This window comes from Mustelus asterias, chromosome 25 (genome assembly GCF_964213995.1).
Source record: "Mustelus asterias chromosome 25, sMusAst1.hap1.1, whole genome shotgun sequence".
In the NCBI taxonomy this organism is placed as follows: Eukaryota; Metazoa; Chordata; class Chondrichthyes; order Carcharhiniformes; family Triakidae; genus Mustelus; species Mustelus asterias.
The window spans coordinates 2431279-2454138 of record NC_135825.1 but is presented as its reverse complement, the minus strand read 5'-3'; the positions used below and the strand labels follow the sequence as shown (position 1 = coordinate 2454138).

At 46.9% G+C, this 22860-nt stretch overlaps 1 protein-coding gene across 6 annotated transcripts in view; it reads left to right on the top strand.

The window, feature by feature from the left end:
• Nucleotides 1-22860, top strand: part of tfeb (transcription factor EB) — a 250656-nt gene that overhangs the window by 44638 nt on the left and 183158 nt on the right. For 2 of the 6 annotated variants that reach the window (XM_078241977.1, XM_078241975.1), the window contains exon 2: nt 2932-3035. The exons of 2 other annotated variants lie outside the window; for them this stretch is intronic. The gene's annotated coding sequence lies outside the window, so the exon portion shown is untranslated. Of the gene's footprint in view, nt 1-2592; nt 3036-22860 lie in introns of those variants that run through there. 2 more of the 6 variants (XM_078241980.1, XM_078241979.1) reach the window with 1 other exon arrangement.

Genomic DNA, 22860 nt, shown 5'->3' with positions numbered 1-22860 from the left:
ACCTTTGGTGGGTGCACGAGGCAAGTTTTTTACACGGAGGGTGGTGGGTGCTTGGAACTCGCTGCCGGGGGAGGTAATAGAAGCAGATACGATAGTGACTTTTAAGGGGCGTTTTGACAAGTACATGAATAGGATGGGAATAGAGGGATATGGTCCCTGGAAGGGTAGGGGGTTACAATTCAGACAGGCAGCATGATCGGTGCAGGCTTGGAGGGCCGAAGGGCCTCTTGCTGCGCTGTAATTTTCTTTGTTCTTTGTTCCACCTCTCAAACTCTGAACCCCCCCAATTCCTTTAGAAAATGCTACTTGCAAAACTTGACCAATAAATATTCTATCACTGAGAGCAAACTCTCACAACAATCACGTGAAGTGCCCAGAGATGGTTTACTATATTAAAGATGCTGTATAAATGCAAACTGCTGCTGTTTTTACTGGAAATGCTGAGTCCCCCAATTGTCAGCTGATTGGAAAAGCCCCTAAGAAGCTAAATAGTGGTATCTGGAAGGAGTCCATCACCTTCACTTGTGCTTTTAACATGGGGAGTTCCCGAGTTCCCAGTTTTTGTTGTTCTTATGAAATACAACATTAAAGAGAATTTTTTTGTTGTTGTTGCTTCACTCCTGACGTTTCTTTATTTTATTTCCAGTTAGTTTTCAAAAGCAAAAACCAGCTTTTCCTGATTGCAATCAGGACGCCTCGTTGTTGTTATCAGACAGCGGTGATTCACTGGGTAACACTTTTACTTCTGAGTCATAACCTTGAGGATTGAGCCCTCACTTGAGGCTTGAGCACAAGTTCCAGGCTGAGACTCCCAGTGATTTACTGAGGGAGTGCCGCACTGTCAGAGGGTCAGTACTGAGGGAGTGCTGCACTGTCAGAGGGTCAGTGCTGAAGGACTGCTGCACAGTCAGAGGGTCAGTACTGAGGGACTGCCGCACTATCAGAGGGTCAGTACTGAGGGAGTGCCGCACTGCCAGAGGGTCAGTGCTGAGGGAGTGCTGCACGATCAGAGGGTCAGTACTGAGGGAGTGCCGCACTGTCACAGGGTCAGTACTGAGGGAGTGCCGCACTGTCAGAGGGTCAGTGCTGAGGGAGTGCTGCACTGTCAGAGGACCAGTACTGAGGGAGTGCCGCACTGTCAGAGGGTCAGTACTGAGGGAGTTCAGTACTGAGGGAGTGCCGCACTGTCAGGGGGTCAGCGCTGAGGGAGTGCTGCACTGTCAGAGGGTCAGTGCTGAGAGAGTGCTGCACTGTCAGAGGGTCAGTACTGAGGGAGTGCCGCACTGTCAGAGGGTCAGTACTGAGGGAGTGCCGCACTGTCAGAAGGTCAGTGCTGAAGGACTGCTGCACAGTCAGAGGGTCAGTACTGAGGGACTGCCGCACTATCAGAGGGTCAGTACTGAGGGAGTGCCGCACTGCCAGAGGGTCAGTGCTGAGGGAGTGCTGCACGATCAGAGGGTCAGTACTGAGGGAGTGCCGCACTGTCACAGGGTCAGTACTGAGGGAGTGCCGCACTGTCAGAGGGTCAGTGCTGAGGGAGTGCTGCACTGTCAGAGGACCAGTACTGAGGGAGTGCCGCACTGTCAGAGGGTCAGTACTGAGGGAGTTCAGTACTGAGGGAGTGCTGCACTGTCAGGGGGTCAGCGCTGAGGGAGTGCTGCACTGTCAGAGGGTCAGTGCTGAGGGAGTGCTGCACTGTCAGAGGGTCAGTGCTGAGGGAGTGCTGCACTGTCAGAGGGTCAGTGCTGAGGGAGTGCTGCGCGGTCAGAGGGTCAGTACTGAGTGAGTGCCGCACTGTCAGAGGGTCAGTGCTGAGGTAGAGCCGCACTGTCAGAGGGTCAGTACTGAGGGAGTGCCGCACTGTCAGGGGGTCAGTACTGAGGGAGTGCCGCACTATCAGAGGGTCAGTACTGAGGGAGTGCCGTACTGTCAGGGGGTCAGTACTGAGGGAGTGCTGCACTGTCAGAGGGTCAGTGCTGTGGGAGTGCCGCACTGTCAGTGGTACCATCTTTTGGATGAGATTTAAAACTAAGGCCTGGGCTGTGCACTCAGGAATATGTGAAGTGTTTTGTGGTGGAATGTACCCATGCCATTGTGCTTTCCTTCTGTACTGAGTAACGTGTCGATAGCTGTGAGGTCAGGAGGTTAAGTTGAAGCATGGAATTCCAAAGCAGTAACCTGTCCTCTGCAGTTATTGAGTGGGGGAGCTCAGGAAAGAAACACTTTTATCTTTCTGAATGAAAGTGGGCAGGAATCTCAGTGTTTCAGTATTGCTGCTGCAGTTGTGTCGTCAGTGGTTGAACCTTGTGTCAGAACTTGTTGACACTGAATACTTGAGAGAGAGAGAGAGAGAGAGGCTGGCAAATGCTGTCCAGTTTAAAAATAGATCCTTGAAAAGCAACGAGATATTCCTGCTATATACTCGCTGGCAATGGCATCTGTGCCTACTTTCCAATCCCCTCCTTTGCCCATCCCTCTCTCACACACCCGAGCGGTTTGATTGGTGGTGAGATTGGGTCTACGGTTCACAGAGACTCCGCCTTCTCCCCTCAGCGGGCAGGACTGAGCACTTCACCCAAACAAAAAAAAAACACACACCGAACAGATCAAGCTGTGACAGGATCTTCTGGGGCGGTGGGGTGGTGGTGGGGGGTTTTCTGCAGCGAAGATGTGGCTGCCACCTCAGCGCACAAGGAGTTAACTCATGACATGACAAATGCTCAGGCTTCCTTTGGTTATGCCGGGATTTTGACTGCTCTTGTTGTGGCATTTCGAGAAGAGGGAAGGTGTTGCGCCGTTTCATCATTTAAAAACTTCCCGTGACCTTGTGAAGCAGCAGCCACAAGCAGATCGCAAAGGCACAGAAAGGAGATTGTTAGCCTCTGCGTTCCCAGTCTCGCAAGTTACACCCACTAAATATTTCTTTGACAGCAACTGCAGATTTTGGAGTGGCAGAGTTACACCGGAGAGGAATATCGACGGGGCACAGCACTGAAATCACCAAAACTTGCAGCTTAAAAGGAGAAAAACAGGAGGTAATTGTTTTGTGATTTTTTAAATTGCCAGTTTTTATCCGGGAGCGCAGAACTTCACTGAGCTAAATACTGTGCATGTTGCATTTACATAGTGCCTTTCACCGCCTCAGTGTGCCAGTGAAGCCAGTTAGGTACTTCTCAAGGGCAGTTACTGTTGTAGAAAACATGGCAGCCAACTGATGCACTCTAAACTTTCACAATCAGCAATGAAATAGATGAGGCAGATAATTTGTTTGTTTTGATGTCAGTTGAGGGGTAAATATTGCCCAAGGCACTGGTGAGAACTTGAACAGAGGCATGGCATGTTTCACATCAACCCGAGAGGGAAGACAGGGCATCGTTTCGGTACCTTGTCAGAAAGACGGCACCTCTGACAGTGCAGCATTCTCTCAGTGCTGCACTGGGAGTGTGAGCCTGGATTATCTGCTTAAATCTCTGCAGAGTGCCTTCAAGCTGCAACCTCCTAACTCCGGCAGCATTCCCGCACTTTCCCGGCGTTCAGTGACTTCTGCGGGAAATGGATGTGTCCGGATGTTGGATGAAAACAGGAGTGTACTGAGCTGTGATGCCCTCTACAGTTGAATAGGCAAAGGCAAATCCCTGGCCCAGCTCGCACATGCAGTGCAGTTACTTAGGAATGCCATAAGAGTGCCAACGAAACTTGCATGTTGGCAATCAATCAACTCTTAGTTAGTGAATTAAACACAGATTTAGGAATGTGCTGGCTATATCTTACTAAAGAGAGGAGTGGATGTTCACAACAGTTGTGGATAGTGCAATGCTGAAGTAGCTTCACACATTGTGTATGTGCTACTGCACCTGTGCCTTCCACAGATCTCTATCTTTAAATCAATAACACCACAACAGGTGAGCTGGTCAGTATCAGGTTGCTGTTTGTGGGATCTTGCTGTGTGTCATTTGCCCGCTGTGTTTCCTACATTACAACACTGACTACACTTCAAAAGAACTTCACCTGCTGGAAAAAGCTTGGGAAATGCAGAGGTTGTGAAAGGCGCTATAGGAATGTAAACTCTTTTTCTCCAATAGTTCATGCTCTTGCCTATAACCCGCAGGACATCAAAAGTAAACTTGCTGAATGAAGATGCTGATTTTCCACATTAGGCCAAGGTGTGATTTCTAATTACTGTGGAGCCGGTCTCTTGCAGCTCACAGCAACTCGGAGAGTTGACCTGACAGGATGTTAATTTTTGTAGTTGTTGCTTTCTGTGTAATTTGCTCTGAATACATTGTGAAATCATGATTGAAATTGTTGCATTTTGCTTCAAGCTAAACATTTGTTCAATGTGAATTTGTGGAGTAATGTAAATTCTTTCTATGTTTCCCAGGTGAAGGCTGTTGATGCTGACAATCACAGTCTCCCATTTCATTCTCATCAAACAGAATAGTTACAGCACAGGGTTAGATACAGAGTAAAGATCCCTCTACACTGTCCCCATCAAACACTCCCAGGACAGGTACAGCACGGGGTTAAATACAGAGTAAAGCTCCCTCTACACTGTCCCCATCAAACACTCCCAGGACAGGTACAGCACGGGGTTAAATACAGAGTAAAGCTCCCTCTACACTGTCCCCATCAAACACTCCCAGGGCAGGTACAGCACGGGGTTAAATACAGAGTAAAGCTCCCTCTACACTGTCCCCCATCAAACACTCCCAGGACAGGTACAGCACGGGGTTAGATACAGAGTAAAGCTCCCTCTACACTGTCCCCATCAAACACTCCCAGGACAGGGACAGCACGGGGTTAGATACAGAGTAAAGCTCCCTCTACACTGTCCCCATCAAACACTCCCAGGACAGGTACAGCACGGGGTTAGATACAGAGTAAAGATCCCTCTGCACTGTCCCCATCAAACACTCCCAGGACAGGTACAGCACGGGGTTAGATACAGAGTAAAGCTCCCTCTACACTGTCCCCATCAAACACTCCCAGGACAGGGACAGCACGGGGTTAGATACAGAGTAAAGATCCCTCTACACTGTCCCCATCAAACACTCCCAGGACAGGTACAGCACGGGGTTAGATACAGAGTAAAGATCCCTCTGCACTGTCCCCATCAAACACTCCCAGGACAGGTACAGCACGGGGTTAGATACAGAGTAAAGCTCCCTCTACACTGTCCCCATCAAACACTCCCAGGACAGGTACAGCACGGGGTTAGATACAGAGTAAAGCTCCCTCTGCACTGTCCCCATCAAACACTCCCAGGACAGGTACAGCACGGGGTTAGATACAGAGTAAAGCTCCCTCTACACTGTCCCCCATCAAACACTCCCAGGACAGGTACAGCACGGGGTTAAATACAGAGTAAAGCTCCCTCTACACTGTCCCCATCAAACACTCCCAGGACAGGTACAGCACGGGGTTAAATACAGAGTAAAGCTCCCTCTAGACTGTCCCCATCAAACACTCCCAGGACAGGTACAGCACGGGGTTAGATACAGAGTAAAGCTCCCTCTACACTGTCCCCATCAAACACTCCCAGGACAGGTACAGCACGGGGTTAGATACAGAGTAAAGCTCCCTCTGCACTGTCCCCATCAAACACTCCCAGGCCAGGTACAGCACGGGGTTAGATACAGAGTAAAGCTCCCTCTACACTGTCCCCCATCAAACACTCCCAGGACAGGTACAGCACGGGGTTAGATACAGAGTAAAGCTCCCTCTACACTGTCCCCCATCAAACACTCCCAGGACAGGTACAACACGGGGTTAGATACAGAGTAAAGCTCCCTCTACACTGTCCCCCATCAAACACTCCCAGGACAGGTACAGCATGGGGTTAGATACAGAGTAAAGCTCCCTCTACACTGTCCCCATCAAACACTCCCAGGACAGGTACAGCATGGGGTTAGATACAGAGTAAAGCTCCCTCTACACTGTCCCCATCAAACACTCCCAGGACAGGTACAGCATGGGGTTAGATACAGAGTAAAGCTCCCTCTACACTGTCCCCATCAAACACTCCCAGGACAGGTACAGCACGGGGTTAAATACAGAGTAAAGCTCCCTCTACACTGTCCCCATCAAACACTCCCAGGACAGGTACAGCACGGGGTTAGATACAGAGTAAAGCTCCCTCTACACTGTCCCCATCAAACACTCCCAGGACAGGTACAGCACGGGGTTAGATACAGAGTAAAGCTCCCTCTGCACTGTCCCCATCAAACACTCCCAGGACAGGTACAGCACGGGGTTAAATACAGAGTAAAGCTCCCTCTACACTGTCCCCATCAAACACTCCCAGGACAGGTACAGCACGGGGTTAGATACAGAGTAAAGCTCCCTCTACACTGTCCCCATCAAACACTCCCAGGACAGGTACAGCACGGGGTTAGATACAGAGTAAAGCTCCCTCTGCACTGTCCCCATCAAACACTCCCAGGACAGGTACAGCACGGGGTTAGATACAGAGTAAAGCTCCCTCTACACTGTCCCCCATCAAACACTCCCAGGACAGGTACAGCACGGGGTTAGATACAGAGTAAAGCTCCCTCTACACTGTCCCCATCAAACACTCCCAGGACAGGTACAGCATGGGGTTAGATACAGAGTAAAGCTCCCACTGTTCACTCTACATACCTTGAACCAAAGTTAGAAGCACTCACTGCTGGATCAATATAGCATGTGTCCATTTCCTGTATGTGCATTTTTCTGGTTTTGTGGAGTAAGAACTCCAATATGAGTAAATCTTGTAAAATATCAGGTGTAAGTCTGACTGGGGAGTGCAGATTAGAGAATTGGTTGCGGTGATTTGTGCACTGCATCCTGGCCCCTCAGATATATGGTTGTTAAAATGGATGGATGGTAATATTCAGGTCATTGAGAATGGCGTGTGCAGGCCTGGTCTCCACGTGGAGCAGAATTCTGCAGACCTCCCTCTATTGTGTCTCTTTGTTGCTTTATAATAGTTAAGACTGACACTCCTGTGCAGGACTAATGGGAGTGCTGCACTGTCAGAGGTGTCATCTTTGGCTGGGATGCTGAACAATGGCCCTGTCTGCCCCCGCAGGTGAGTGTAGCACTGTTTCCCTGTTTCGCAGAAGAGCAAGGGAGTTATCTGTGGTTCCTGGACCAATATTTATCTCAATAAAACATCACAAAAATAAATGATCTGCTTATCTATCACATTGTTGTTTGTGGGAGCGTGCTGTGCGCAAATTGGTTGCCGAATTTCATATATTACACCAGTAATATATGAAATTCAAAAATACTTCATTGGCTGTAAAACACTTTGAGACACTCAGTGGTCATGAAAGGTGCATGTCTTTTCTCTATAAAAAGCAGCTGTGAAAAATTCCCCCAAACTCACTTCAGCAACAACAAGTTGCATTTATATAGTGCCTTTTAAGGTAGTGACGTGTCCCAAGTTGTTTCTCAGGAGAGATTCCACCTGGAGGTCCCCCTCCAAGTCACCCACTATCCTGACCTGGAAATATATCACTGTTTCTTCACTGTCGCTGGGCCAAAATCCTGGAGCTCCCTCTCTAACAGCACTGTGGGTGTACCTACACCACATGGACTGCAGCGATTCAAGAAGGCAGCTCATTACCACCTTCTCAAGGGGCAACTAGGGATGGGCAATAAATGCTGGCCAGGCAGCGACGCCCATGTCCCACAAATGAATTTTTAGAAACTTTAAATCTAATGCTGAACCACAGAAAAAACATGTTTAATGAGGCGGATAGTGCCTTAAAGGGAGAAGAGAGGCTCAGGGAGGGAATTACAGAGCTTTCGAGTTCATACAGCTGAAGGCACAGCCACCAATGGAGGAGCGGTTGTACATGGAGACTGAGGACAGGTGAGACTCACCTGATGAAGGGGAAGCGCTCCGAAAGCTCATGCTACCAAATAAACCTGTTGGGCTTTAACCTGGTGTTGTGAGACTACTTACTGTAGATTCCCAGGATGTGTTGGGATCCGCGATTGCGAAATCTGGACCTGACTGGGAGCTGGGATCGGAATTTTGCTTGTTGTCTCTGGGTGATATGCAGCTGTGATGTTCATGATGACTGAACTGGAGCACCCTGTTTTAATCCAAAACAGTGCCCAGTTTCCCCACTTCTTTCCCCAAAGTCTAAATATTTCTTTGCCGTATTGAAATGGCTGTGTTTTTTTTGCAGGAGCGGAGGTTGGGTTAGATTTCCTCTGTCAGGTGCATCTGCCATGGGGTTCAGTTTTTAAAAATTGTGCTTTTTTTCTCCCCAGCGGCCTGTCTTGCTGCTGATTATAACTGCATGTAGCTTCCTCTATGTAGGTTGCAAACTAAAAAAAGGTTCTGTTGACTTTGAGAAGAGGAAGTGTTGCATAAATCTGATGGGCCAGAAATGATTTGCTTATTAACGCTGGTTGAAGATTCTCGCTTGTTTGACAGAACCGGAATTCCAGTCACATTGATTTTATTCTTCAATATTTTAATTTGATTATCTTTTCTTCATCCCCAACCGTCATTCTCACCAACGTTCTTGTTTATCCATTTCACTGTGCGGTGTACACTTGTGAAACATAGAAACTAGAAGCAGGAGGAGGCCATTCGGCCCTTCGAACCTGCTCTGCCATTCATTTTGATCATGGCTGATCATCGAATTCAATATCCTGATTCCCCCCTTCCTCCCATATCCCTTGATTCCTTTAGCCCCAAGAGCTGTATCTAATTTATTCTTGAAATCACACATGTTTTGGCCTCAACTACTTTCTGAGGGAGTGAATTCCACACATTCACCACCCTCTGGGGAGGAAATTTCTCCTCACCTCAGTTCTAAAAGGTTTACCCCTTATCCTCAAACTATGACCCCTAGTTCTGAACTCCCTCACCATGTCTAACCCTATTAGAATTTTATAAGTTTCTATGAGATCCCTTCTCACTCTTCCAAACTCTGGTGAATATAATCCTAACCGACTTAGTCTCTCCTCATATGACAGATCTGCCATCCCAGGAATCAGCCTGGTAAAACTTCGCTGCACTCCCTCTATAGCAAGGACATCCTTCCTCACAAGGACACCAAAACTGCACACAATACTCCAGGTGCGGCCTCACCAACGCCCTAAACAGTTGCAGCAAAACACCCCTAACCCTATACTCAAATCCTCTCGCTATGAAGGCCAACATACCATTTGCCTTCTTTACTGCCTGCTGTACCTGCACGCTTACTTTCAGCAACTGATGCACAAGGACTCCAAGGTTTCATTGAGTATCCACCTCTCTCAATTTACACCCATTCAAATAATAATCTGTCTTCCTATTATTGCTACCAAAGTGGATAACCTCACATTTATCCACATTATACTGCATCTGCCATGCAGATGCCCACACACTCAGCCTGTCCAAATCACACTGAATCATCTCTGCTTCTCCTCACAGCTCACCCTCCCACCCAACTTTGTATCATCTGCAAATTTGGAGATAATACATTCAGTTCCCTCTTCCAAATCATTAATATATACCATGAACAATTGGGGTCCTAGCATAGATCCCTGCAGAACCCCACTAGTCATTGACTGCCAATCAGAAAAAGACCCATTTATGCCAACTCTTTGCTTCCTATCTGCTAACCAGCTTTCTATCCATCTCAAGACATTACCTGCAATCCCATGCACTTTAACTTCACATAGCAGTCTGTTATGTGAGACCTTGTCGAAAGCCTTCTAAAAGTCTAAATAAACCACATCCACTGGTTCTCCTCGGTCAACTCTACTAGTTACATCCTCAGAAAATTCCAATAGATTTGTCAAGCATGATTTCCCTTTTGTGAATCCATGCTGACTTTGTCTGATTATACCACTGCCTTCCAAATGCTGAGTTATGAAATCCTTGATAATGGACTCTAGCAACTTCCCCAGTACTGACGTTAGGCTCACTGGTCTATAGTTCCCTGTTTTCTCTCTACCTCCCTTTTTGAATAATGGCCTTACATTAGCTACCCTCCAATCTGTAGGAACTATTCCAGGATCCAAAGAATTTTGGAAAATAATCACCAATGGATCTATTGTTTCCAGGGCCACTTCCTTACTCTGGGATGAAGATTATCAGGACCTGGAGATTTATCCACCTTCAATCCCATCAATTTCCCCAAAACCATTTGAAATATACAAACGTACAGACACTTCCTTCTCCTTTTGTATTCAGAACTTTACACACAATCACCTCCCCTACATTTCTCTCAGCTCTTCCGAACTGTGACATTTCTTACAATCCTTCTTCATCCAATTTGCAGGTTTCTGAAACTCAGACTCAGCATCATCTAACTTATTGATATTGAAGAGAAGATTACACCAGCACCTTTCACATCTTTAAAAAGTTTATTTATTAATGTCACCAGTAAGCTTTACATTAACACTGCAGTGAAGTTACTGTGAAATTCCCCTAGTCGCCACATTCCGGCGCTTGTTCGGGTCAATGCACCCTAACCAGCACATCTTTCGGACTGTGGGAGGAAACCGGAGCACCCGGAGGAAACCCACGCAGACACGGGGAGAACGTGCAGACTCCACACAAACAGTGACCCAAGCCGGGAATCGAACCCTGGTCCCTGGCGCTGTGAAGCAGCAGTGCTAACCACTGTGCCACCGTGCCACCCTTACATCTTTCGGATATTCCCAAGCACTTTACGACCATGGAAGTACTTTTGAAATCTAATCTCATTTGTAATGTGGGAAATATGGCAGCCAATTTGTACAAAGCAAGATCCCACAAACAGTAAGGTGTGACTGACCAGATAATCTGTTTTTGGGGAATGAACTGAGAGGCAGAGATTGGCCAGAGAAACTCCTGCTCTTCACAATTGGGCCAAAGTATTCATGGTGAAAGAATGAGAGGCAAGTTTTGTTCTTGTGTCACAGACACAGGCATGTAGCAGGGAGTGGCTGGGATGCAAGCAGGGTACCCCCCCCCCCCCCCCCCCGACCCCCCCACCCCACCCCCACCCACCCCGCCAGGCTCGCTTTCCTTCTCAACACACCTGGTGCTGTGAGAAATTGAAGCATCTGACTCGACACCCAGTCAGGAGACAGTGAGATATTTCTTGTTGGTGTGACTCAATGTTGTCCTGAATTTACCAGCGATGCCATTGCTGCATTGCTGAGTCTCACTTCAAAAGAAATACTCGGGATGTCGCTGGTTGGGCCAGCATTAATCGCCCATTCCTAATTGCCCTCGAGGAGGTGGTGGTGAGCTGCCTTCCTGAACCACTGCAGTCCCTGAGGGGTAGGTACACCCCACAGTGCTGTTAGGGAGGGAGTTCCAGGGCAGTGAAGGAATGGTGATATTTTTCCAAGCCAGGATGGTGAGTTACTTGGAGGGAACATCCAGGTGGTGGTGTTCCCATGTGTCTGCTGCCCTTGTCCTTCTAGATGGTTGTGGGTTTGGAAAGTGTTGCCTCAGTTGCTGCAGTGCATCTTGCAAATGGTCCACACGGCTGCCACTGTGCGTCAGTGGAAGAGGAAGCGACTGTTTAAAGTGGTAGAAGGGGGTGCCAATCAAGCAGGCTGCTTTGCCCTGGATGGTATTGAGCTTCTTGAGTGCTTTTGGATTTGCATTCACCCAGACAAGTGAAAGATTATTACTCAGTGATGCTGAAACAACATGAGAGCTTATTTGTTCCTTTGGAGAATAGGTTTTGGGTTCAGAACTTTAACATAACACAATATGTGCTCAATGCAGTGAGGTCTGCGTCTCGCTGTCCATTGACTCAGCTCAGTCAGGTGAATACTGATAAAACCTTGCAGCAGTTCTTCAATGATGTAACATTGGCCTTCCTGTAAAAAGAGAACATTCCCTGGTGAATCTCCTCTGCACCCCCTCCAGTGCAATCACATCCTTCCAATAATGTGGTGACCAGAACTGCACACAGTGCTCCAGCTGTGGCCTCACCAAAGTTCGATACAACTCCAACATGACTTCCCTGCTTTTGTAATCTATGCCTCGATTGATAAAGGCAAGTGTCCCATATGCCTTTTTCACCACCCTACTAACATGCCCTTCCGCCTTCAGAGATCTGTGGACAAACACGTCAAGATCCCTTTGTTCCACAGAACTCCCTAGTGTCCTACTATTCATTGAATACTTCCTTGTGAAATTACTCCTTCCAAGGTGCATCACCTCACACTTTTCAGGATTAAATTCCATCTGCTACTTATGTGTCCATTTGACCATTGATTGTTGGAAAAACCCATCTGGTTCACTAATGTCCTTTAGGGAAGGAAATCTGCTGTCATTACCAGGCCTGGCCTACAAGTGATTCCAGAGCAAAATGTTTGACTTTCAGGGGCAATTAGGGATGGGCAACAAATGCTGCCCCAGCTCGCAACGCCCACATCCCATGAGGGAATTTTTAAAAACCTCACAGTGTCCGTTACTGAGGGAGGATCTGGCCCTTGTTCTTTCTGCTGGGTTAACTTTTCAGACCAATTCTTCATTTATTATGAGAAGTTATTTCAAACTGTTACAGACACCATTCTACACGGGAGGAAATTTACCAATCACTTCTTGCAAAGTGATGCAGAGAAATTGTGCCAAGGGAGAGGAAACTTAATGTAGAGAGAGGGAAGACAATGGAAATCTCACACACACTGGAGCTCTGTTAACGAACAAAGACAGAAAATAAAGATATTTGGGTGTGACAATTCAGTGAGAGTGTATAATTGTGAAGCAGTAGTCAAGGAGCAACCCAGGTGCTGAGTTACAGTGTTTGATTCTGAAAACATACTAATTAATTTCAATCCTCTGTAACTCATTAGTAAGGCCACGTTGGAAGTTTTGTTTTCTGTTTCGGGCTCTCTGCCACTGATTCATGGAAAAGTTCAAAGAAACACCTCTGTGAGTCCCTGATATCAGGGGAAACTAAGCAGAGGATTACAACACAGACTTTAAATGATGCATAGCTCAGATTTTATTATTGGGATGAGCAGAACTCCACAAAGAGAAGACAAATTAAATGAGAAAGTGATCTGCAGATAAGAAAGAATTCACATTTCTATAATGCTCTTTCATGTTCTTGGAATGTTCCAAGATGTTTTTCAGCGAACAAATTACTTCTGAAGTGTTGTCTTTGTAATAAAAATAAAATCGCCAAAGTCCCAGATGACCATGGGCTGCTCTCCCCATTGAGGGGGAAAGCTGATTGGCGGTGATTTAACCTGAGGGTCACCACATCTTGGGATTGAGAAGGCGGGGCCTTCATGAATAACCTCAGCCGGTACAGGAATTGAACCCATGCTGTTTTTGATTTGATTTGATTTATTATTGTCATATGTATTAACATACAGTGAAAAGTATTGTTTCTTGTGCGCTATACAGACAAAGCATACCGTTCATAGAGAAGGATAGGAGAGGGTGCAGAATGTAGTGTTACAGTCATAGCTAGGGTGTAGAGAAAGATCAACTTAATATAAGGTAGGCTCTTTGGTGTATTGCAGTTTCATCTGATATGGCTAATACCAAGTCCTGTTTTCTCTTACATCTGATGTGAATTTTTAAAAAATAAATTGGTTCCTGTAATGTGATTAATGTGGTGTTCGATTGATCCTATTAACTTTAAGGACTGGCATGTAGTTTGTTTGCAGTAATCGAAGTTTAAGTGACTGCTAAGGTCTGGCAATCTTAATTCCAAGCTACGCAACCCAGAGTTTCAATTGTGAAGCTCAGCTGTTCTTGAGTCGGTTGGTACATGACCTCAGATTTTTGTATCTTTTTCCCCGACGGAAGAAGGTGGAAGAGAGAATGTCTGGGGTGCGTGGGGGGTCCTTGATTATGCTGGCTGCTTTTCCGAGGCAGCGGGAAGTGTAGACAGAGTCAATGGATGGGAGGCTGGTTTGCATGATGGATTGGGCTACATTCACGACATTTTGTAGTTCCTTGCGGTCTTGGGCAGAGCAGGAGCCATACCAAGCTGTGATACCAACCAGAAAGGATGCTTTCTATGGTGTTGGTGTCATTCTGCATCATTAAGCAGCTGTCCAGCCAACTGAGCTAAACTGACCCCATCATTGTGGTAACAGAGGAAATGACACAGCAAGATCCCACAATCAACAATCAGAAAAATGACTAGGTTTTATAATTTTGGTGGTGTTGTTTCAGGGATGAATGTTGACCAAGACACTGAGGGGAACTCTTTGAATAGAGCTGTGGGAGATTTGACATCAGGTTAGACAGGATGGATATTGATCTTCCATCTTAACTGGCACAATGTGGTACTGAGGGAGTGCCACAGGAGCCGAAGTTTGGGCTCCAATTTTCACAGAGCTGCAAGGACACCAGGGCCATTTACAGAAGGTACTGGTTCTCATTACCCTTCATTTCCACTGGGTGCGGGATAATGGTGAGGATGGCAAGCCCTGCACCCTGTACTCCTGGCTGGCTCCGTGGCAGTGGGGAAGCAGCTCCGAGCTTCTTCATAACTGGTGGTTCATAGCAAAGAGGAGTTGTGAATCCTAGTTTGAACTTAAGCCTTACCCATGCCCTCCACCCATCATGCCAACTCATCACACTTCATATCCCATCTTGGTAATGTAAATCTGACCTTTAATCTCTGAATGGGGCTTGACCTGCTGACCAAGAGGTGAGAGTGCAAGGGTTATAATCTTGGTTACAACTATAGACGTCAGAAAGAGATTGGTCAGTCAAATGGCCTGTTCTCATTGCATGTACCTACTCTTCCCAATGACTTTCACTGAACCAGATGGAGTGAATATATAATCTGTCACCTTCCAACAGCATTGGTACAGTCATGTTAGAGATTTGGTTTGATTTGAGTGAAGGGACAAATAAATGGCAGGTTAAGACTTTATCTCCATTCAGTTCTCTCAGAAATACAACCTGATGGGCAAACAGCCAAATAACAGGTTTGAAAGAAAGAAAGATCTGCATTCCACAATCTCGGGAGGAGATGGGTGAGGAACTAACTGAGTTCTCTCACAGAGAGCTAGTGTGGCCCCTGTGGGCTGAATGGCCTCTTTCTGAGCTTCTCCTGTGATAGGATGTCCCAAACTGCTTCACTGTCAATGAAATACATTCCAAGTGTTGCCATAGCTGTGATGTGAGGCACATGGCAGCAAGTCCCAGCAGACAGCAATGTGAGAATAACCAGAGAATCTGCTCTGTGATGTTGATGTGGGGCTAAGTATTATCCAGGACAGCCGAGCCATCCCCTACTTTTCTTGGAAGTGTTTTTGGCATCTTTTACGTCAACCTGAGAGTTCAGACGGAGCCTCAGTTTAACATCTCTTCCAAAGGGTAGTACACTGCTGCACACCCTCAATACTGGAATGGGGTGTCAGCGATGATATTTCACCGGAGGGGGACTTAAAAGCACAACCCGCTGAGCCGGGGTAAGAGTGTGATCCCACTGAGTCCTGACTGAAAGACTGGAAAGTAATGTTCATTCTGATTTATTGTGGCCGGTTAGTTAATGTCCGGAAGGTCAGTGCATTGTACAGTCAGGTGGTTGTGGGAATGTTGGAATCATGGACGAGGGAGTGTGTGCTCTTAGTCCACTTGCCCACATCTGCGGGGTTAGAAACATCGCTGGAGCAATATTATCAATTTGATTTTGCTTGGGTTTTATGCAGCGATCTGTTTGATTGGCAGTTAAGTTGCCACTTTTCCTGTTTTGCACTGGGCAGACCTTTTTTTTACGGATGTAACAGTGGCGTGTGGGCAGCACGGTGGCACAGTGGGCAGCACTGCTGCCTCCCAGCGCCAGGGGCCCAGGTTCAATTTCTGGCCTCGGGGCACTGTCTGCACGTTCACCCCATGTCTGCGTGGGTTTCCTCCGGGTGCTCCAGTTTCCTCCCACAGTCTAAAGATGTGCGGGTTAGGTTGATTGGCCGTGCTAAATGCCCCTTAGTGTCAGGTGGACTAGCTAGAGTAAATGCATGGGGTTCTGGGGATAGGCTCTGGGTGGGATTGTGGTCGGCGCAGACTCAATGGGCCGAATGGCCTCCTGCTGGACTGTAGGGATTCTATGATTCTATTCTATCGCATTATTTCCATTTCTTGCGCCGTGGAGCTGGGAATATGGCAATTTCTCGAGCCGTTTAAATCAGTGGCAATCTGGACCAGTTTCCAAAGCCTGACACACGCCAAACTTGGCAAAGAGCTCGCTCAGCTTTTACAACACTTTCTTTATCACCGTCAATTGGGAATGGGCTACGTTGAGACTTTTCATTGAAATAATCTTTAGTGTGGGAAAACACTTGCTACAGAGAGCAGAACAAGCAAGTGAGCACTGTGGGTAAATGCTGACTTCCCCAAAACACTGCTTACACAACTCGTCAGAGTTCTGCATCAATGCAGCACTGTTCCTGCATCAGATCCTCCATTCTACTCGCCTTTCACGGCATGTGGACATGCTGCAGCTCGGCTCACTGCCGCAAAGGCCCGAGGTCAGTTACTATTGTCATTTCCAGTCACAATGGCTGCACTGTTCTGGCACTGATCTGTATTCTGGGTGTAGCCCTTCTTAGCCATATTCTGTCGCAAACACCCAGAGCGCTGAGATCCAGCAACCCTCCTCATTCTAATCACCCTGAGTCCGAAAGGTTTCACACAATTTTACGACGACAGGAGGCCATTCAGCTCATCTTGCCTCTGCTGGTTCCTTGAAAGCGTCATCCAATTAGCCTGCCTCTTCCATCGTTCTGCAAAACATGTTTCTCCAACTGTTTATTCAATTCACTTTTGAAAGTTTCTTTTCAATCTGCTTCCACTATCCTTTCAGGCAGCGCCTCCCAGATCCCAGTAACTGGCTGAGTGAAGGAATTCCTCTCACTTCCTCTGTCTTTTTGCCAGTTATCTTAAATCTGGTTACTGACCCTTCAGCCAATGGAAACAGTCTCTCTTTGTTTAGTCTCTGAAAACCTTTGGTGATTTTGAACATCTCGATTAAACCTCCCCTAAACCTTCTACACTCTTAGCAAAACAACCTCAGTTTACGGAGGATTACAATGCCATTACAATACCATTACAATATGGTGGCATAGAAACAGGCCATTCAGCCCAGCCACTCCATGTCAGTGTTTCTGTTCCATGAGATGAGACTCTTCAATCCTCATCTAAATCGACCATCCTAACCCTAAATGCATGCATATGGATATCTCTGGTCTCTTCCTTTAAGTTAAAAAGTTCATTTAACACATTAACACTGCAATAAAGTTATTGAGAAATTCCCCTAGTCGCCACACTCCAGCACCTGTTTGGGTCAATGCACCCTAACCAGCATGTCTTTCAGAATGTGGGAGGAAACCGGAACACCTGGAGGAAACCTGAACACCTGGAGGAAACCCATGCAGACACGGGGAGAACATGCAAACTCCACACAGACAGTGACCCAAGCTGGGAATTGAACCCGGGTCCCTGGTGCTGCGAGAAGGCAGTGCTAACCACTGTGCCACCGTGCCACCCCTTTAACTGAAGCCCCCTGTTGCCGCTACTATTTTAGTAAATCTCTGCTGCACTCTCATTCTTCCTGAAGTGTGGTGCCCAGAATAGAACACAGTATTCCAGTTGAGGTTCATTACGGAGTGATTTTGTACATTAAATCTAAATTAACAGAGACCTGTACAAATATGGATTAATTAAGGACAGTAGCATGAACTTGTTAAAGACAAATTGTGTTTAACTAACTTAATGAGGTCTTTTGATGAGTTAATGGAGAGAGTCGATGTGGCTCCAAAATTGTGTTTGATAAAGGGTCACATGACAGGCTTGTCAGCAAAGCTAAAGGGCATAAAGGGACAGTCGCAAAAACAGAAAATGCTGGAAAATCTCTTGTCCAGCAGCATCTGTGGAGAGAGAAACAGAGTTAACGTTTTGCGTTTGTACGACTCTTCCACAGAACTAAAGAGAGGGGGACATGAGTCATAGAATCCTACAGTGCAGAAGGAGGCCATTCGGCCCTCGAGTCTGCACTGACCACAATTCCACCCGGGCCCTATACCCGTAACCCCATGTATTTACCCGCTAATTCTCCCTGATACTAAGGGGCAATTTAGCATGGCCAATCAACCTAGCCCGCACATCTTTGGATTGTGGGAGTAAACTGGAGCACCCGGAGGAAACCCACGCAGACACGGGGAGAACGTGCAAACGCCACACAGACAGTGACCCAAGCCAGGAATTGAACCCAGGTCCCTGGCACTGTGAGGCAGCAGTGCTAACCACTGTGCCAGCGCGCCACCCCATGTGATGGATTTTATTCTGTACAAGAGACTGTTCCCAGGAGATTTCACAGCTTGAATTACCTGCATCGGGATTGAAAATCCAGTCTGATGGATTTCAGTTATGCGGCAGGGCTGGAGACGCTGGGACTGTTCTCCTGAGAGCAGAGAAGATTGATTTGAGTTGACTTGATTTGCCCGTGAGTTCTCCCACTATTTACTGCAAAGCGCGTGGACAATGATGGACAGGAAAAATCTCTCTGTAGCCGAACGCCTATCGTTATATTGTCAGAATTTGTGTGTCACTCATTTAAAATCACCAGGCCCTCCCCAGGAGGGGCGAAAATAAACAATAAAAACCCAAGCCAATTTGTGGGGGAGCGAAATCTGGAAATTCTTCTCCAAACCATCAAGGCAATTAATACCAGCCCAGGAGATTTGATTTGATTTGATTTATTATTGTCACATGTATTAACATACAGTGAAAAGTATTGTTTCTTGCGCGCTATATAGACAAAGCATTCCATTCATAGAGAAGGAAAGGAGAGAGTGCAGAATGTAGTGTTACAGTCATAGCTAGGGTGTAGAGAAAGATCAACTTAATGCGAGGTAAGTCCATTCAAAGGTCTGACAGCAGCAGGAAAGAAGCTGTTCTTGAGTAGGTTGGTACGTGACCTCAGACTTTTGTATATTTTTCCTGAAGGAAGAAGGTGGAAGAGAGAATGCCCGGGGTGCGTGGGGGTCCTTAATTATGCTGGCTGCTTTGCCGAGGCAGCGGGAAGTGTAGACAGAGTCAATGGATGGGAGGTTGGTTTGCGTGATGGATTGGGCTACATTCACGACCTTTTGTAGTTTCTTGCGGTCTTGGGCAGAGCAGAAGCCATACCAAGCTGTGATACAACCAGAAAGAATGCTTTCTATGGTGCATCTGTAAAAGTTGGTGAGAGTCATAGCGGACATGCCAAATTTCCTTAGTCTTCTGAGAGGAGATTTGATAGAAATGTTCAAAATCATGAAAGATCGGACAGAACGGATAAAGAGAAATTGTTATCATTGCTGATGGATCGGGAATCAGTGACCATTGATTTGTGGTGAATGTCAAAACATCCAATGGGGGTGGGCAGTGTTGAGGGGGGACAGGGGGTGCGCGGGCGGTACAGGTACGTTTTAGACAGTGAGTTGTTAGGATCTCAAATACACTGACTGTGTGTGGCGGTCAGATTCAATCATTCGAAAGGGAACTGGATAATTATCAGGATAGAAAAGTATTTGAAATGCTCTGGGGAAAGGGTGGGGAGTGGGACTAGAGGAGTAAGGGCTGGCACAGCCATACCAGGCTGAATGGCCTCTTTCTGTGCTGTAACCAGTCCGTATTTCTGTCATGAAAGGTCAGGATCTCACATACTTTTTTTTAAACTCCCTTCTTGACATTGGGAAGATCAAGGTATCGGAGGTGTTGGCAGCCTTAAATGTGGATAAGTCTCCAGGTCCAGATGAATTGTGTCCCAGGCTGGTGTGGGAGACAAGGGAGGAGATTGCAGGGGCTCTGACCCAAATTTTCAATTCCTCTCTGGCCACGGGGGAGGTGCCAGGCGACCGGAGAACAGCTAATGTGGTTCATCTATTTAAGAAGGATTGTAAAGATAAACCAGGGAACTACAGACCAGTGAGTCTCACGTCAGTGGTAGGGAAACTATTAGAGAAACCTCTGAAGGAGAGAATCTATCTCCACTTGGAGAGGCAAAGCTTGATCAGGGATAGTCAGCATGGCTTCGTCAGAGGGAGGTCATGCCTAACAAATTTGAATTTTTTGAGGAGGTGACCAGGTGTGTAGATGAGGGTAGTGCAGTCGATGTAGTTTATATGGATTTCAGCAAAACCTTTGACAAGGTCCCACATGGGAGACTTGGAAAGAAGGTAAATTCACATGGGATACAGGGTAATTTGATGAAGTGGATTCAAAATTGGTTCAGTTGTAGGGATCAGAGGGTGATGACAGAAGGCTGCCTTAGTGACTGGAAGCCAGTGTCCAGTGGCGTACCACAGGGATCTGTGTTGGGGCCCCTATTATTCATCATAGGGGCCCCAATGATGACTATGTGGGGGGTAGGATTAGTAAGTTTGTGGATGACACAAAGATTGGCCGGGTGGTTAACAGTGAGGTGGAGTGTCTTGGGCTACAAGAAGATATAGACGGAATGGTCAAATGGGCAGATAAGTGGCAGATGGATATTTAACCCTGAAAAGTGTGAGGTGATACACTTTGGAAGGAGTAATTTGACAAGAAAGTATTCAGTGAATGGTAGGACACTAGGAAGTTCTGTGGAACAAAGGGACCTTGGCGTGTTTGCCCACTGATCTCCGAAAGTGGAAGGGTATGTTAGTAGGGTGGTGAAAAAGGCATACGGGACACTTGCCTTTATCAATCGAGGCATAGATTACAAAAGCAGGGAAGTCATGATGGAGTTGTATAGAACTTTGGTGAGGCCACAGCTGGAGCACTGTGTGCAGGTCTGGTCACCACATTATAGGAAGGATGTGATTGCACTGGAGGGAGTGCAGAGGAGATTCCCCAGGATGCTGCCTGGGATGGAGCATTTAAGTTATGAAGAGAGGTTGGAAAGGCTTGGGTTGTTTTCTTGGAGCAGAGAAGACTGAGGGGTGACCTGGTTGAGGTGTACAAGATTGTGAGAGGCATGGACAGAGTGGATAGAGAGCAGCTGTTACCCTTAGCTGAAGGGTCAGTCACAAGGGGACATAGGTTCAAGGTGAGGGGCAGGAGGTTTAGGGGGGATGTGAGGAAAAGCTTTTTTACCCAGAGGGTGGTGAGGGTCTGGAATGCGCTGCCTGGGAGGGTGGTGGGGGCGGGATGCCTCACATCATTTAAAATAAACCTGGATGAGCACTTGGCACATCATAACATTCAGGGCTATGGGCCAAGTGCTGGCAGATGGGATTAGGTGAGAATTCAGGTATTTCTAATGTGTCGGTGCAGACTCGATGGGCCGAAGGATCTCTTCTGCGCTGTATGATTCTATGATTCTCTGACTTATCCCATTACTTTCAAAGATTTGTGACTGCAAACCTCTGGATCTCTCTGTTGCTGCACAGTTGTTAATATTTTATCATTCAGTTTGTATTGCCGCCTCGTTCTCCCTGTCCAAATCCAGGACTTGGCGTTCATTCCTGCTTGGAATATTCGGAATGGGAATAAGCTGTTGATATATTTTGATGGTTTCCTTTCTTTCCATTCCACACGGGTTCCAGTCGGATCTGGAGAAAAAGTTACATTCGAAAGACCTTTTAAAGTTGAAATTTAGTTTGTCTCCTTAATTCTGCATCTCTCGAAGTGGCGAGAGAATTGAATTCATTTGTCATGAGAGAGAAAGTGAGATTTTTGCTCCCTGGTTTAGTATGAAACCATTGATTGAGAAAGACCCTTAATTCTCTTCCTGGATTGTGTGAATGAGCTGCTGTGAACTCTGAGCATCTTTGAGTGGCTGCAGTACTCTGCGGTGAAAGGTATTTCTGGGACCAAGATACGGATTGTCATCCTGAACCGAAGGAACTGGCAACCCGTCTCTGGAATTTCCCACTCTGTTCCACGTAAGAACAGGAATCTCTGAATGTAAAAGGACGGGAATCTCACCGACTTACTTGTGAAAGTGCAGCTGGGGAGGTGGGTGGAAAGGGGAGAGGGGAGGAGGCAGAGAGGGAGAGGAGAGGGGGAAGTGAGACTGGGCGGCTTTCAGAGGGGAAAGGGACATTGGGTCAATTTGATGATGCAGCTCAGCCTCAAGTGATGATGGAGTTCAATCAAGAACAGGGATCTCTGAATGTAAAAGGACAGGAATTTCACCGTCCACCACCCCGACAGTCGCATGATGTGGAAATAATGGAATCATTACCTAATCACAGAAATCAAACTCCACCCATTAGTTGATATTAAGGATTGGGCGAGGTCGATTCCCTACTTGTTATTTTTAAAGCAGTAATTGTTGCTTTTGTTAAAGGAAACAATATACATACAAAGCAAGATCCCGCAAATGGTAATGAGATGAATAATCAATGAATTTGCCTTTATTGTTTATGTTGGTTGAGTGAGGAAAGCTGGCCAGAACACCAGGACAATTCTTTGCTCCACTTTGGAAGCATCAGGACAGACAGACGCAGCCGAGGTTTAATGTCTCCCCCCGAAAGCAACACTCCCTTGATTGGGAACTGGACTGTCAGCCTGCACTGGGACCTGAACCTGTCACCCTCTGACTTCCAGATGAGAGACTGAGCAGCTGAGATCAGCTGGCATCTGTGCCTTGTTTTTAACGAGGGTTTCAGTAGTGTTAATAAGATGGAGCAGTTTGCTGTGGCAGGAGGGCCCAGGAGACACGGGTTTCAGGTATTTGACGAATGAGGAAAGGTATGGGGTGGAACTTTCCAGTTTCTGACACTAAGTGTGATATGAGTGGGCGGTGGCACAGTGGTTAGCACTGCTGCCTCACAGCACCAGGGACCCGGGTTCAATTCCCGGCTTGGGTCACTGTTTGTGTGGAGTTTGCACGTTCTCCCCATGTCTGCATGGGTTTCCTCCGGGTGCTCCGGTTTCCTGTGACAGTCTGAGAGCCGTGCTGGTTAGGATTCATTGACCATGCT